Raw genomic sequence first — 15,501 nt, 5'->3', positions numbered from 1 at the left:
TCAATCATACAATCATACCATTAAGCATTGAAATAATCATATATCCAACACACAAAATTTTACAACCTACAACAAATTTATACAAAATTATATGTAAAATATAAACTTTAAACATAAAAAAAAAAGAATTTGCAAGTGTGAAAGGCCAACAATTCACGTGCAGAACGTAGAAAATTCAATATGCAAAAATCAAACCTATAACAAAATACAAACAAAACATTTCTGTTAGGAACAAAAATGAACACCAAAATGCCAAAAAAAAAAGCATTGAAAACCAACCTCTAATCAAAATAACGAACCCAAAAAGAGGTTTGGGACGATTTTGATAAGTGAAAATGGTTGCTAACACTTCACGATGGCAATGGAGGCAACAAAAACAACTTTCAATAGTGTAGAAATGCAATGACAATGATAACAGTGAAGCACAACGCGACTTCTTCTTCTTCTTCTATCAGAGGGAAACAATTTCGCGAAGAAGATGAAATTGTTCACCCTCTGGTTTTATTTTTTAACCTGGAAAGGGTTATTCAGTTCTACATCTAACCGAGGCAATATGGTAGCTATGACCTCAGTTTTCTAGACAACCAAGGCCTAAAGTCGCCAAAAATAATTTCAAAAATAAATTGAATGGCAGTTTTGCAATTTTTTTCAATCTGTTTACCTTGGGTCTCTGCCAAACCGAGGCAGAATAGTCATATTACCTCGACTCACACAAAATTGGTGCCAAAAACCATAAAAATATTATATTTTAATTATTTAAAAAGGGTCAGAGAAGGATCTATGGACTCGGTTCTAGAGGGAATGAGGCCAAAAGTTTGCACATGATTAATTAAATTTTGAACGTTACAATTGACAAACTTTATGAAAAGGGTCTACAACCTTGGTTCTACAGGAAACTCAGGCCATAAACCCCTTTCATAAAGTTTGTCAGTTTAAACGTCAGAGTGCAGAGGGGAATGTCAGGGTTCGACAAAGGGTCTACGACCTCGGTTCAACCGAGGCCAAAAGCCCTGCTCAGATATTTACGTCAGACTACAAATGGAAATGTCAGTTGGGACAGAGGGTCTACGGCCTTGGTTCTGAAAGCAATTAAGGCCAAAAGTCCTACTCAGAGATTTTTCTAGACAAAAAAGTGTTTGCTTGTCTGATACGCAAACCCTATGGCATTGGTTCCTTGCAGAACCGAGGCCATAGACCATTTATTACTTTGGTTAAAAGTGAATCGGGACATATATTATCGCGAAAGTTTCAAAAATGCTATTGTGCTATATTATGTTTTTGTTTCTAGTAAACTGAAGCATAATTGGCGCGTTAGTTTCCTTTTTAGCAACACAAATGAAAATGAAGAATCCAAAATAATAAATAGGTAGATAATATTATCTTTGAGTGTATACTTGGGTTCTTTTCTCTCTATTGCCTCAATCTTTTGTTCCTTACACTCTAACTCCTTTACTCCCTTTCCTCATTCTCTAAGTTTTTTATTTAAATTGTCTCAGAGGTGTATATTTTTTTCCTTACATGACACGCTGCATGTTTATATACACACATTGTAATACAAAAGTAATCCTAGCCTTAATTATAACAAACAATACAAGAAAGGAATAGGTCTTGATGACAACATATCACATAAATCAAATCATAGCATAATATAAGATATATTGATTCTAATTATTATCAAGGATATTATTTCTAATTATTAGAATCATACATTTTTCTAACTGAAAAAAATATTTCAAAATATCTTCTCATGACATGTTCAAATGTTTGCGAGGGGTGTAAATAGAAAAGAGTGGGGTGAAAATATGTATAAAATCCTTGGACTCATGAATAGGGGCATGATAATTAAAAACAAAATTTGGTTCTTCCTTCTCTTTTTTTATTCTTTTATTTATGCTAAATTTAAAGTTTGAAAATCTAAAAAAAACTTATTTGACCTTTTTTTCTACCATAAATTAAAAAACATACTTTTTATTTTTTGAAATCAAACTTATTTACCCGAACAAAATTAAGTTTTGACAAAGACACCTAAGATGATATTTATATCATGGTCTTTATGTCTAAAACACATTTATTCACGAATAACACTTCCCTTTACTTTGATTATCATATGTGTTATGTGAATGTTCCTTTTTAAACATCATATGAATGAACAAAGACTCAAATTGTGCATATGTTTCCAATTTGGTAAGATACCTACATAAACATTATTATTTCATTGACAAATGTCTAATTTACTTGATTTTATTTATGTTATTGACACTTGAAATACATGACAAAATTTGAGTAAATCAACCCTCTTTAATTTACAATTATAGAATAAAGTATTGAGAATTAGATGAATAAGAAATTAATTAATTTTTTATGAAAATGCAACACTTTTGCAAGAATTGAAGAATGGTGTAGTTGAGCTCCACAAATTATGTTGAGCATTGTAAGATGGTTATTGAAAATTAAAATTTTGATCCTTACAACTGAGCAACATGGAAGGTGTTGAGTCATAAAGAAAACCCTTAGGAAGGAAACTTTAAGGACTAGGGGAGGAAACCTCAAGTGTTGATCACCAAAGCAAAAGTTGAGCCAAAAAAGGGAACCTTGCATACGAGGAAACCTCTACAATTGAACATCATGGAAGAAGTTGAACAATAGTTTTAATCTTTAAAAAATAAAGTGTTACCATGTTTTGGAGAGTGGAAAAATAGACTTTCTTAGACACATGTCAGAGTGGTGTAGTGGAATGGTTAACATGTACAACAAACATGGGGTGAATTGATTTCTTATCACAAATCGTGCCTTTAATAATTTTCTCGTAATTATTCAAATTCCTTAACAACAAATTAAACAAATAAAAAAGTATGGAAGAGAGAAAATTTCACATGTGATTTTTATACTGGTTCAGATCACACAGATCTTACGACCAGTTGTTAATTTCAACCGAGAATTAACGTTTCACTAACACAAACCAACAAATTGTTATAATCACAAAGAAAATAAAACAGTTTAAGGTTATAACACATCTCTTGTTACCCCAAGAGATGAAACTCACTTCCCTTGAAACTCACAAGGGATGAACATCTCTGAATGCTTCATGAAAGATGACCACCTCCTTTGAATCTTCACAAAGGATCACATGCTTTCAACTCAACAACAACAACATCACTCAATCACAACTCCCGTGAAAGTTCTCGCTTTATGACAACACCAAGTTCTCAAAGTCAAAGCACAAGGATTACATAAACCCTATAACACACTTATCTAAGTGATGAGTCAATATTTTCTTCACTTTACTTAGTTTATTGTGCTAGAATTAATCGGGGAAATGTGCTTAAATGTTCGGTATTTTTCCGTTTTTGCTAATTGTGCTTAATTACACCAAAAAATTCTAATTTGAATTAATTTGAATTATTTGAGTTAATTATTTGCATTAGTAATTGCAAGGAAAAATCTGGAAATAAATTTGGGACTTCAAGATAGATGTGACATAAATTTTGAAGAAGAATTTGCATGTGCCACATTATTATTTTTTTTAAAGCCAAACTCATGGCTACATGTCCAATTGATACGTAACTCATTTGATTATTTTGAAGGAAATTGTGCATCCACATACACATGGCCTTTTTTTTTCCTACGTGAAAAATTTATTGGAGATACTAGACATCACATGAAAATCATGGGATCACCACATAAGTGCAGCCACGGTTTTTCAACATCACTTGGAACATAGTAGCTGCCACACGGCCTTAAGCACTCACAGCACATTCACTGTGACACCAAACAAGGAAATTCTTTTATTAAAATAAAAAAAGAAGGTGCCACACTTAAAGTTTCACGGCCATACCACTTTGGCTCATTGGAAAATTCAGCAAACATCAATTATTTGAGTGGAGTGGCACGGCTGCAAAATTATTGATTTCAATTGGCTTCTTGGCCTTTGAAGAAAAAACACAAGGGACCACCACTCATGGCAAAGTTCACGTCCATACATGTGTTGCATTTCATTCAATTATCACCAAGTGCAAGTTCACGGTTCTCTCAAAACAACTCTTTGCTCTCATAAAAAATTCAACAAATGAAGAAAAGAGGGGACCACATTAAAGCAACCAAAGCTCACGGCCATTCATCTTGGCAAAGCATTCAGCCTTACTTGGAATTGAAGAATGGAGCCACTTCACGGTTTTCATGTTTTGGCTGCAGCTCAAGCGAACAAAAGAAGATGGAAGATCACGCTCCAACAAGCACATCCAACAAGGAGAGGCAGCAGCTGGTCCAGTGGAGAAGACCTTCATAGTCCAGTAAAGAGCAGCCACCACATTGAAAGATGAGATGGAAGTTCACGGGTTGCTAATTGGAGATAAAACAAAACAAACAACTTGGTTGAAAAGAAAGGAGGAGACTATGTCACGGGAGTAACTTAATTGGGCTATAAATTGGAGCAGACAGACAAGGAAACTTAGTAGATTTGAGAGTAGATTTTAGGATTGCATTTAGTTTAGGAACTCACAGTCCTGGAAGAGGCTCTTGCCTCTTCCTTTTTCAATAGCTTTCTGAATTTCCATTTCAAACATTTAATTTCTGAAGCAGAAGTGTGTCACCTTTCCAATTTACGTTCTAGTTTTCTCCTCCCCCTCTGGGGGAGGTTTTGTGTTTGATTCAATTTCCAGTTTCCAGAATTTCAGTTTTAAGAATTGAATGTTAATTGTAATTTCATGCTGCAATTTCCAATTGATGTTGTTGGATTTGATTTTTATTTACTCACTACATCCATTTTCACGTTTAAGATTTTGAATGCAATTATTTTCAATTCATGAATTTCAGATTTGCAATTTTAATTCTGTCAAAATTTCATTTTTACCGTTTTCGGAATTTTACTGCTTAATCTTGTTTTTACAGTCAATTAATTTTACTGCTTTCCGTATTTTTCTGCACAAAACCATATCACAAAACCCCCCCTTTTCGTGTAAAATCTGAGACTGAACCCAAATTGGTCCTTGAGAGACGACCTAGGAGTCACTTCCTAGTCTATACTGCATTATTTTATGTATCAAATTTGTATGACCGCGACAGTCGTATCAAATTTTGGCGCCGCTGCCGGGGACCAAAGACGATTTGGTTTTAGATTCTTGTTGTGTAAATTTTTGTTCTGTTAATATGTGTGTTTTGTGTGTTTCGTGTTTCATATTTTTGTAGGCGACAACGACACCTTCAGCAAATTTTGGCGGCGTTGTCACTTCAGTCCAGGTTCTTGTTTTAGATTTTTACTGTTTTTGTTTTATTACGTGGTTGTAATATATGTTTTGTCTTTTATATTTTTATTGTGTTGTGTTTTGTATTATGTTTGTCAATTAAAAAAAAAATTAAATTTAAAAAAAAAAAAAAAGTTTTTAATTTTGTTCTGTCTTGTTTGTGTCTGAAGCATGTTTAATTGTGTTGTGTTTTATTTTGTGTTGTGATGTGATGTTCTGTATGTGTGTCGCATGTGTTTTATCTGTTAAATAAAAAAAATTAAAAAAAAAAAATTATTATGTTTTGTTTTGTGTGTGCTTGTAGCATGTATAAATGTGTTTTGTTTTATGTGTTTCGTAATTTTTAGTTTTTAGTTTTTATTTTTATTTTTCCATGTCTACCAATTTTGATTATATGAATTCTGCTTATTCTGTCGATGCCTCTAGCTATGACTGTTATTCTGGATATTACTGTGATTTTAATTCTGCTGATTTCTATGATGAGAACAATATGTCTCATCCTCAAACTTCTGAGAACATGGAGATAAAGGAGTTGCTGGAGCAGATGACCATGCAGAACATTCAGTTTCAGAAAATGAACATGCAGTTCAAGCAAGAGAGCATGGAAACTCAAGCTGCCATTCAGAATCTAACTGATCAGATCAGGCAGATGGCCACTCAACTCAATCAAGAACAGTGTCAAGATTCAGAGGAATCACCAATTCAGACTGTTCAGACTCTTGATGATGTTGGTGTCACCTATACAGGAGATGTGGACCAGAGTCATTTTCTCATTGTGCCACCCACTTTCCCATCGTCTTACGTCCCTACTCTTGCACCTGAGGAGACTGATGAAAATTTTGAGGAACAGGCAGATATAAGCAGTAGTTCTGAACCAGGTAGACCACCTTCATCTTCCCACACTCTAGAAATCTTCAAGGAAGAGGAGGTAAGCATACCACAATTTGATTATTATGTTGATTGTGATGATGATCGGTATGCTAATGACTATATTGTTGCTGAGTCTGATTTTAATTTTTCCTCTATGCATGATGAGAACCGCTTTTTACTATCACATTCGAATGTTTATTCTCCATGCACTGAACATGAATCTGAGTCTATAATTAATATTGCATGTAATTTAGAAATTGATTCATGTTATGAGGATTTATCTAAGGTTCAGCCTGTTACACTAGGATTGGGTGTTATACCCCTGCATGAAATTTTTGCAGTGCCACATTGCACTAACCATTTTGCAGGAGGTACGTATAAATTTTATCAGCATGCACCCACAGTGGAAAACAAAGGTGCTGACACTGATAGTTTGAAGATCAACAAGCACCTGCTGAATCCGCTCAGTAACAATATTTGTGGTTTAGATCCGGCGGTGGAGGACATTTCACTGCTTGATCAAATCTGGAGGATGAAGCAGTTCGTCCTCAACAATTTCATGTTGGATCCTGAGGCGAAGAACATCTCCCTACAAATCCAAAATTGGCAACTGCCACCCTGACCAGGGAAGTTTTCTTTTTTTCTTTCTTCCCCGTTTTCCTACTTTTATTGCATTTGTCCTTTATCTGTTTAGTGTTTTAATTGATGATCTTGTGCTTAGAACACGTTTAGGACATTGTAGTTTAAGTGTGGTCTGGGGGAGATTCTGCATTTTGTTTTTCTTTTAAGTTTGTTTTACCTTTTCTTTTTAGTTTTCGAATTGTTATCTTAAAAAAAAAAATTAAAAAAATCTTTTTGACAAAATATTTTATTTTAAGCGTGCAAAAATATTTCCTTTCAATTAAAATTTAATTGTTATGAGATGTACATTTTTTATGTATTTAAAAAAAATGTGTTTTGTGTTTTATTTGCTTCGTGATTTTTAGTGTTTTTATTAAAAAAAAAAAAATTGTTTTGCGTAGTCCATTTAAAATTTTGTTTATCATTTTCACTTCAGATCTCATTTTCTTCAATTTTCCTTATTTTCCTTCACTGTAAATATAATTTCTTAGTTGTTTTCATACAGACAATTGATTGAAAATTTTGTTTAAAACTAAGATTTCATTCATTAGAGAAAAATTGCAGTATTGGGGGTAAGGAGCTTGAATAGATCTGAATATAAAGATGCAGTAGATATATATGAAAATAAAAGATGTTCGGGGGTCGATCTTTAGTGATCGTTAACATTACAGACCAAATAAAATAAAACACATAAAAAAAAAACATAAAAAACATAAAAACATAAAAAAAAAAAACAAAAATAACATAAAACATTAAAACTGGAAGAATTCACGAGCTGGTTGTGGTGGTCTAAGGGAGAGCACCGTTGAAGGAGCTCTGGTTCGGAATGCAGAAGGCGTAGGTGGCGGGATTTGCCGTTCATCTTTGTCGTCGTCGATTATGATGGGAATGGGGAAGAGGTCCAACAGCCTCGGTGCCCTCATTATCACCCAGTCGTATTCTTTCAACCAAAAAAAAAAATTGTGTTAATAATAGTAGAGGAAAGGAAAAAATCAATAAAAATGGAGATTTGATCAGAGTCTTACCGTACATATACAACGGCAGTTGTGAAAACTGAGTGCCAGTGGGGTCTATCTCCGCTTGCCAGCGCCTGACCCGATTGTCGTGATTGTTGAACCAGCAGTGCACATTGTATTCGCTGGCATCTCCGAAGATCCTTAGTCGAGACGTGATCTCGACAACTTGCGCTCTGCTTGGGTGTGTGACCCCAAAGTTGTAGATTCTGGTCATCATCTGGGTCTGATTTTCGGTAGGACGCCACCGCTGACTGGTGTATCTCTCTGATTCCATGTCACTCGTCATTCCTCTCTAATATTCTAAAACATAAAAAAAATATAAAAAGAAAAAAAAAAAAAAAACAAAACATAAAAATAAAATAAAAAAAAAAAAGCATAAAAAAAAAATTAGATTAGTTCTGTGTTTTCTTTATTTGTTCTTGTTTCCTTTTAGATTTATTTTGTCCAGTCTGTATGTGATGTTTTAGTGTCTGGTCTCAGATCTGTTTCACGGTCCTTGCAAAAGGGTCCTAAACGGATCTACGTCCAGTTGTCCAGTTGTCCTTGTCCATTTTGTTCTTGTATATTAAGTTTCTGTGTTTTATATTTTTTTTAGTGGGGTACGTGGCGTTGTTCTACCCGATTGTCTCTGCAATACCTTCAATCGAAGGGAGATTAACGTCTGGTTTCCAGCCTATATACCCCTTAAGTTTTTTGACAGATTTGTTTTATGTGTTTTTCTTTAAAAAAAATAAAGCAGAAAAAAAAAAGAGAAGAAAGAAGATAGATCGGGCAGCGGGAGAGGACAAGTATTGCAGAAAAGAAAAAAAAAATAATAAAGATGGGCAGAGAAGAAAAATAATGGAAAGCAGGAAAAGGGAAATGGAGAGCATGGCAGGAAAAGAAGAGAAATGAAAGCATGAAAAGAAAGCAGGAAATGAAAAAACGGAAATGAAAGATCTGAAAGCTTAAAGAGAAGCAGAGCAAGCAAGCAGAGAGAAAAGGAGATCCTTAGTGAAGAAAGACTTACCTGAAGAAGTAGGCTGGCAGAGAAGCTCCTCGCCGATCTCGGACTCTTCAGAAGGCACGGTGGCAGAGGCTCCGCGCAGACTCCAGATGCTCAGAAGAGAGAGGAGGAGAGAGGATTAGAGAGAAGAGAGGAGTAGAGAGAGAGCAGGGAAGTCAGAAATGTTGCTCGACGCTGAGGAGGTACCCTTTTATAGCCAAAATTTTGTCACTGTAGCAACAGTTCCGGTCATTGCTACCGAAACTGTTGTCACAGTGCCGGTCATCTCCTTTTTCAAAAAAAAAAAAAAAAAAAAAAATTAATTAGCATCTACTGATGGATGCTAGGTGTTTTTGACATCTGCTGATGGATGTCACTGATAACATCTACTGATGGATGTTACTGAAAATTTCTTCCCATTTTTCCTACTTTTTATTGCACTTGTCTATATTATTTGACTGCTTTCAAATTGAAAAATCTGATGATTGTAACACACTGAGGACATTGTGTAATTTAAGTGTGGTCTACTGGGAAGAAATTCTGTTTTTTCTGTTATTTCTATTAGTTTCTGTTAGTATGTATTTTGTGTGTTAAATTTTTTTGTTTTTGAGTGTTAAATTTTTCTGTTTTAAGTTGTTTTTAGTGTGTTTTGTGTGCAATAAATTTTACATTTTTCTCCTGATTTCTGGATTTTGTCTAAGTTGTAGATTTTTCCTTCACTTACTTAATACTTATAGATTTTAATCTTTGCTTTTCTCTGCTTGGAAAGATGATTATGTGTTTAAGAGGTTGAATTGATTCTAACACGGATACCCTGTGTGAGATTTGAGCCACTTAATGTTTTTTCTTGTGTGATATGACTCTTGATTTCTTGCACATATGCCTTGGCTTGATTCTTTTTGATATACTTGATTGATATGCATGTTCAGACGTGATAAAGGCATTTTTGTTCTTGAGCCTCTTTAGCCAAATAAGCCTACCTTGTTATTATCCTTTGATAACCCCTTTGAGCCTATATTGTATATATTTCTTTGTGTTGAAGCTCATACACTGATCCTAAGTGAAAAACAAATGATTACCTTAACCTTAGGAAAGTCTGGAGCTATAGAAGTATTTTGTGAATAAGTGTGGTCTCCTTGGGAATTCTGATGAATTGGCTAGTTGGTTCCTCATCATGTTTTGAAATGATAATTTATATCCTGTTGTGTGATAAAAAAAAAAAAAAAAAAGACAGGATAAAAAAAAATGATGAGAAAAAGAGAAAAAAATTGAAAAAAATAATTTTGTAAATAATGGAGTCGAGAAGAGGATTGAATTAGAGGTTTGGGTGAGATTTCACAGTGTTTACATTTTTTTTTTCTAGTGCACCTCTATTTCTTCTGAGCTATAGCTACTTATCCAAATTTATCCTCCCCTATCCTTGGCCCCATTACAACCCAGTAAAGACCTTTTGATCTGAACATATGCATATGTTTTAAGTGTTGATATTAGAAGCTTGCCAAGTCTATTTGTGTTTACTTTCTTGAGTGCATTGAGTGATAGTGATTTACCCTAGACACTTGAGAGAAACACTGTGAGTGCATCTGTGAGGTTTTGTTATTTTTAATTCACCTCTTGAGCTGATTAATCATTTTGCTATGTTTTGAATTGCTTGGATGATTTCTGTAAGTATCTGCTTAATTTGATTTTGTGTTGGATAATTTCTATTCTTTTCTCTGTCCAGACTTCTTGAGAACTTTGTAAATTCTGTTTATTTATCTCTTTAGTCTTTATTTTCTGTCTGCTGAGTTTTGTGTCACCGTCCCTAAAAGTCCTTTGAACCAATCCCTGGTTTGTGTCTTAATTTTGCCCAGGAGTGCAAAAGACTAAGTGTGGTCTATTTTGATGAGTCAATATTTTCTTCACTTTACTTAGTTTATTGTGCTAGAATTAATCGGGGAAATGTGCTTAAATGTTCGGTATTTTTCCATTTTTGCTAATTGTGCTTAATTACACCAAAAAATTCTAATTTGAATTAATTTGAATTATTTGAGTTAATTATTTGCATTAGTAATTGCAAGGAAAAATCTGGAAATAAATTTGGGACTTCAAGATAGATGTGACATAAATTTTGAAGAAGAATTTGCATGTGCCACATTATTATTTTTTTTAAAGCCAAACTCATGGCTACATGTCCAATTGATACGTAACTCATTTGATTATTTTGAAGGAAATTGTGCATCCACATACACATGGCCTTTTTTTTTCCTACGTGAAAAATTTATTGGAGATACTAGACATCACATGAAAATCATGGGATCACCACATAAGTGCAGCCACGGTTTTTCAACATCACTTGGAACATAGTAGCTGCCACACGGCCTTAAGCACTCACAGCACATTCACTGTGACACCAAACAAGGAAATTCTTTTATTAAAATAAAAAAAGAAGGTGCCACAATTAAAGTTTCACGGCCATACCACTTTGGCTCATTGGAAAATTCAGCAAACATCAATTTGTTGAGTGGAGTGGCACGGCTGCAAAATTATTGATTTCAATTGGCTTCTTGGCCTTTGAAGAAAAAACACAAGGGACCACCACTCATGGCAAAGTTCACGTCCATACATGTGTTGCATTTCATTCAATTATCACCAAGTGCAAGTTCACGGTTCTCTCAAAACAACTCTTTGCTCTCATAAAAAATTCAACAAATGAAGAAAAGAGGGGACCACATTAAAGCAACCAAAGCTCACGGCCATTCATCTTGGCAAAGCATTCAGCCTTAGTTGGAATTGAAGAATGGAGCCACTTCACGGTTTTCATGTTTTGGCTGCAGCTCAAGCGAACAAAAGAAGATGGAAGATCACGCTCCAACAAGCACATCCAACAAGGAGAGGCAGCAGCTGGTCCAGTGGAGAAGACCTTCATAGTCCAGTAAAGAGCAGCCACCACATTGAAAGATGAGATGGAAGTTCACGGGTTGCTAATTGGAGATAAAACAAAACAAACAACTTGGTTGAAAAGAAGGGAGGAGACTATGTCACGGGAGTAACTTAATTGGGCTATAAATTGGAGCAGACAGACAAGGAAACTTAGTAGATTTGAGAGTAGATTTTAGGATTGCATTTAGTTTAGGAACTCACAGTCCTGGAAGAGGCTCTTGCCTCTTCCTTTTTCAATAGCTTTCTGAATTTCCATTTCAAACATTTAATTTCTGAAGCAGAAGTGTGTCACCTTTCCAATTTACGTTCTAGTTTTCTCCTCCCCCTCTGGGGGAGGTTTTGTGTTTGATTCAATTTCCAGTTTCCAGAATTTCAGTTTTAAGAATTGAATGTTAATTGTAATTTCATGCTGCAATTTCCAATTGATGTTGTTGGATTTGATTTTTATTTACTCACTACATCCATTTTCACGTTTAAGATTTTGAATGCAATTATTTTCAATTCATGAATTTCAGATTTGCAATTTTAATTCTGTCAAAATTTCATTTTTACCGTTTTCGGAATTTTACTGCTTAATCTTGTTTTTACAGTCAATTAATTTTACTGCTTTCCGTATTTTTCTGCACAAAACCATATCACAAAACCCCCCCTTTTCGTGTAAAATCTGAGACTGAACCCAAATTGGTCCTTGAGAGACGACCTAGGAGTCACTTCCTAGTCTATACTGCATTATTTTATGCATCAAATTTGTATGACCGCGACAGTCGTATCACTAAGCACACAACAAAAACATATGAGATTTTTGAAAGAAACGTATTTCGTATTTTAGAATGAGAGTCTCAATCTAATTTATAGAGATCTCACTCAAGGATACCTCCAAAAATCCGTTGTCAGCTAATTAACGTGTGATAATCGATTATCCACTTATGGTAATCGATTATGCATTTAGGGTGTATTTACTTTAAAGGAAGGATTTGGGAAAGAATGAGTGGATGAATTTGAGGGTAAATTATTTGTTGTTTATTTGAGTGAATTTAGAGGTGAGTAAGAGTGGATTTGAAAGTAAAGTTTGTGAAATTAGTGTAGAATTTGACCGATGTGACAAATAAAAAAATGTTTAATTGATAGAAATTGAAGATTACCAAAATATCCTTAGTAGTAAAAGTAATATAAAATTGTAATTGTTAATATTATATATAATTGTAAAAATTATTATAAGAAGAAAAAAATTAAAATTAATTTTAACATGAAAAAAAATTATATTATTATTATTATTAATATCATTATTATTATCATCATCATCATCATTATCATTATTATTATTATTATGATTAGGCTTAATAGCACTGATGGTCCCTATTTTCGTCAGGTTTGTTTGAAATGCTCCTAGTTTTTTTTTCTGTTCAATGTTATCCTAAAAAATGTAATTTATGTTCAATTTAGTCTTTTTTGCAAACGGCGTTTAAATCGTTAGAGAAACAATGTCAAAGTCAACAATAAGTAAATGATGTAAGCTATTTTATCTGATGTGGCTGCCTCTCGTCATCTTCATCTTGGCCACTTCATCATCTTCCATGTTTTAAAATTTGGGAACCCAGCCTCTTTCACTTTCGCCTTCTTCAAAATTCTCCTCCTTTTCCTTCACGTTCTCTAGACCTACATCCACCCCGATTCCCAACCCCAATCCAATGGCCTCAGAGCCGTCATCCGTCGCCCCAACATCGATGGCTACCAGCCCCTCTCCTCCAAAATCGCCGCTGAACTCAAGAAGAGGAACAAGTCCAATCACCCCCGAATAATGGGTTCTTCGCCAATGGGGTTTTCGTTCTCATTATTTTATCCATTTTGAGTCTTTACATGTGGGGGACGCTTCTCATTAAGGTCACATTTGAGAGATCCGCATCCAGGAGGTCCGACAAGCAATGGAGCATTTTTTTTTTTTGGGTTTTGGGGCTTTACTCATGCGAGATCCTTTATGCAAATCAAGTGTTATTTATATTTGTATCTTTGTTGTGGATAACCCCCTTGGCTGAGATTTTTGTGAATATTGGAGATGGTGTAGCAAAGAGTGGATATGGTAATGCGAAGAAATTGGTGGGGGAAATGGGGTTCTTGCCTTCTGATTTTGGAAGGTTTAGGAAGCGGTGCTTGTTGGGGTCTAGTTTGTTGAAGATTGTGGCTTTGAGGCCTAACCTGCAGATTATTGCAATTGGGGATTATCCCTACCCCCATTGAACCACCACCATGTGAGGAATGAGAACTTCGGTGGCCCAAGCTATTGCAACAACAAGAGAAGAAGATTGGGTAGCAGAGTTATCATCGTCAACCACCAAGATTAGGAAGAAGATTGCTTAACCTCGGACCTCACTATGGCTTTCACATAACAAAAGTAAAAGACCCTTATTTCATAATCCACCCTCATCAAAAATTGGGTTTCATTAAATAAATGACATTTCTTTCAGAATTCACCTCATTGTGCTTGAAGGGAATCCACGTGGGCAGTTAAATGTCATCTCATTTGGGTTTTGCACAGCTGGACAGTGGGCCGTTAACGATTTAAATGTCGTCTGCAAAAAGGACTAAATTGAACATGAATTACATTCTTTAGAACAACATTGAACAGAAAAAAAAATTAGGACCATTTTAAACAAACTTGACGAAAACAGGGACCATCAATGCTATTAAGCCTTATTATTATTATTATTATTAGACAGGGACAAAATGGATAATTGAGGGCAAATACCCTTAAATCTCTACTATCAGCGAAGATGGAATTAAGGAGCCAACTTTCAAATCATCACCTTCATTTCTTCGCAAATACCCAGAAACGAATGCACATACTCCCGCTAATACATCCGCACAAATCATCATAAATAGTGAAACCCCTCAAACTGAACAAGCCTTAATGAATGCACAACGGTCGAAAACTTGCTTAAAAATTCTCATAATTTCTCGTGATAATCGATTATGGCAAATGATAATTGATTATTGATAATCGATTATTATAAGTTAATAATCAATTATCTCTAGTATAAACTGAGGTTTTCTGATTTAAAACGAATTTTATCGCAACTTAAGGCAAACAATATATAGAATCAAAGATAAACCACATCCTATACATAAATCTACTAAATTACAAAAGTTTTAACACATCATGAAGATCTTCTTCTTGCAACAAGAGCACTTAAGACTTGACTTTGAGACATCATCAAAACCTTTTCTCTATATCTTTATGATAACAATACTTTTCTTTGTATTTATTATAAGAATCTCAAGAGATTCATGAAGGGGAGACAACAACTCCATATTCTTATGACTAGATTCATCATTATGAGTAGTTGAGCTCTATTGTGTTGAGATTAGATGTAGCTTTCCTAATTCTCTGTATTGCTACCTTATATATATATATATATATATATATATATATATATTGATATTCAGTGTTTATGATTTGATTTGTATTTAATTGCTTGGATGAATTGATCACTCATTTATATTGAATTGGAAAATTACTCTTAAATCTATGGTCTAATAAAGTCATCTAATGTTCTATTTGACAATTATAATTTAGAGGTTTTAAGCCGCCTTGTTTGTATTATTTAGTTTGAATTTACTACTTCATTTTGCTTGCATTACATGACAATGTCACCATTGAGATGCTTATATGTTTGTCAACAATATTTGTTTATAACAAGATTCAAATACTATAATGAAGACAAAAAATCATGACAAACTTCTTTTACCAAAGTGTTCAAATATATATCATTAAAACATTCCATTCTCAAAACACCAAAGTACATAAAAAGTAAGTTAAATTGAAACGTAATTACAACTAAATTTATAATTA

Source organism: Vigna angularis, chromosome 8 (assembly GCF_016808095.1).
Source record: "Vigna angularis cultivar LongXiaoDou No.4 chromosome 8, ASM1680809v1, whole genome shotgun sequence".
In the NCBI taxonomy this organism is placed as follows: Eukaryota; Viridiplantae; Streptophyta; class Magnoliopsida; order Fabales; family Fabaceae; genus Vigna; species Vigna angularis.
This window is presented reverse-complemented; position numbering follows the sequence as displayed.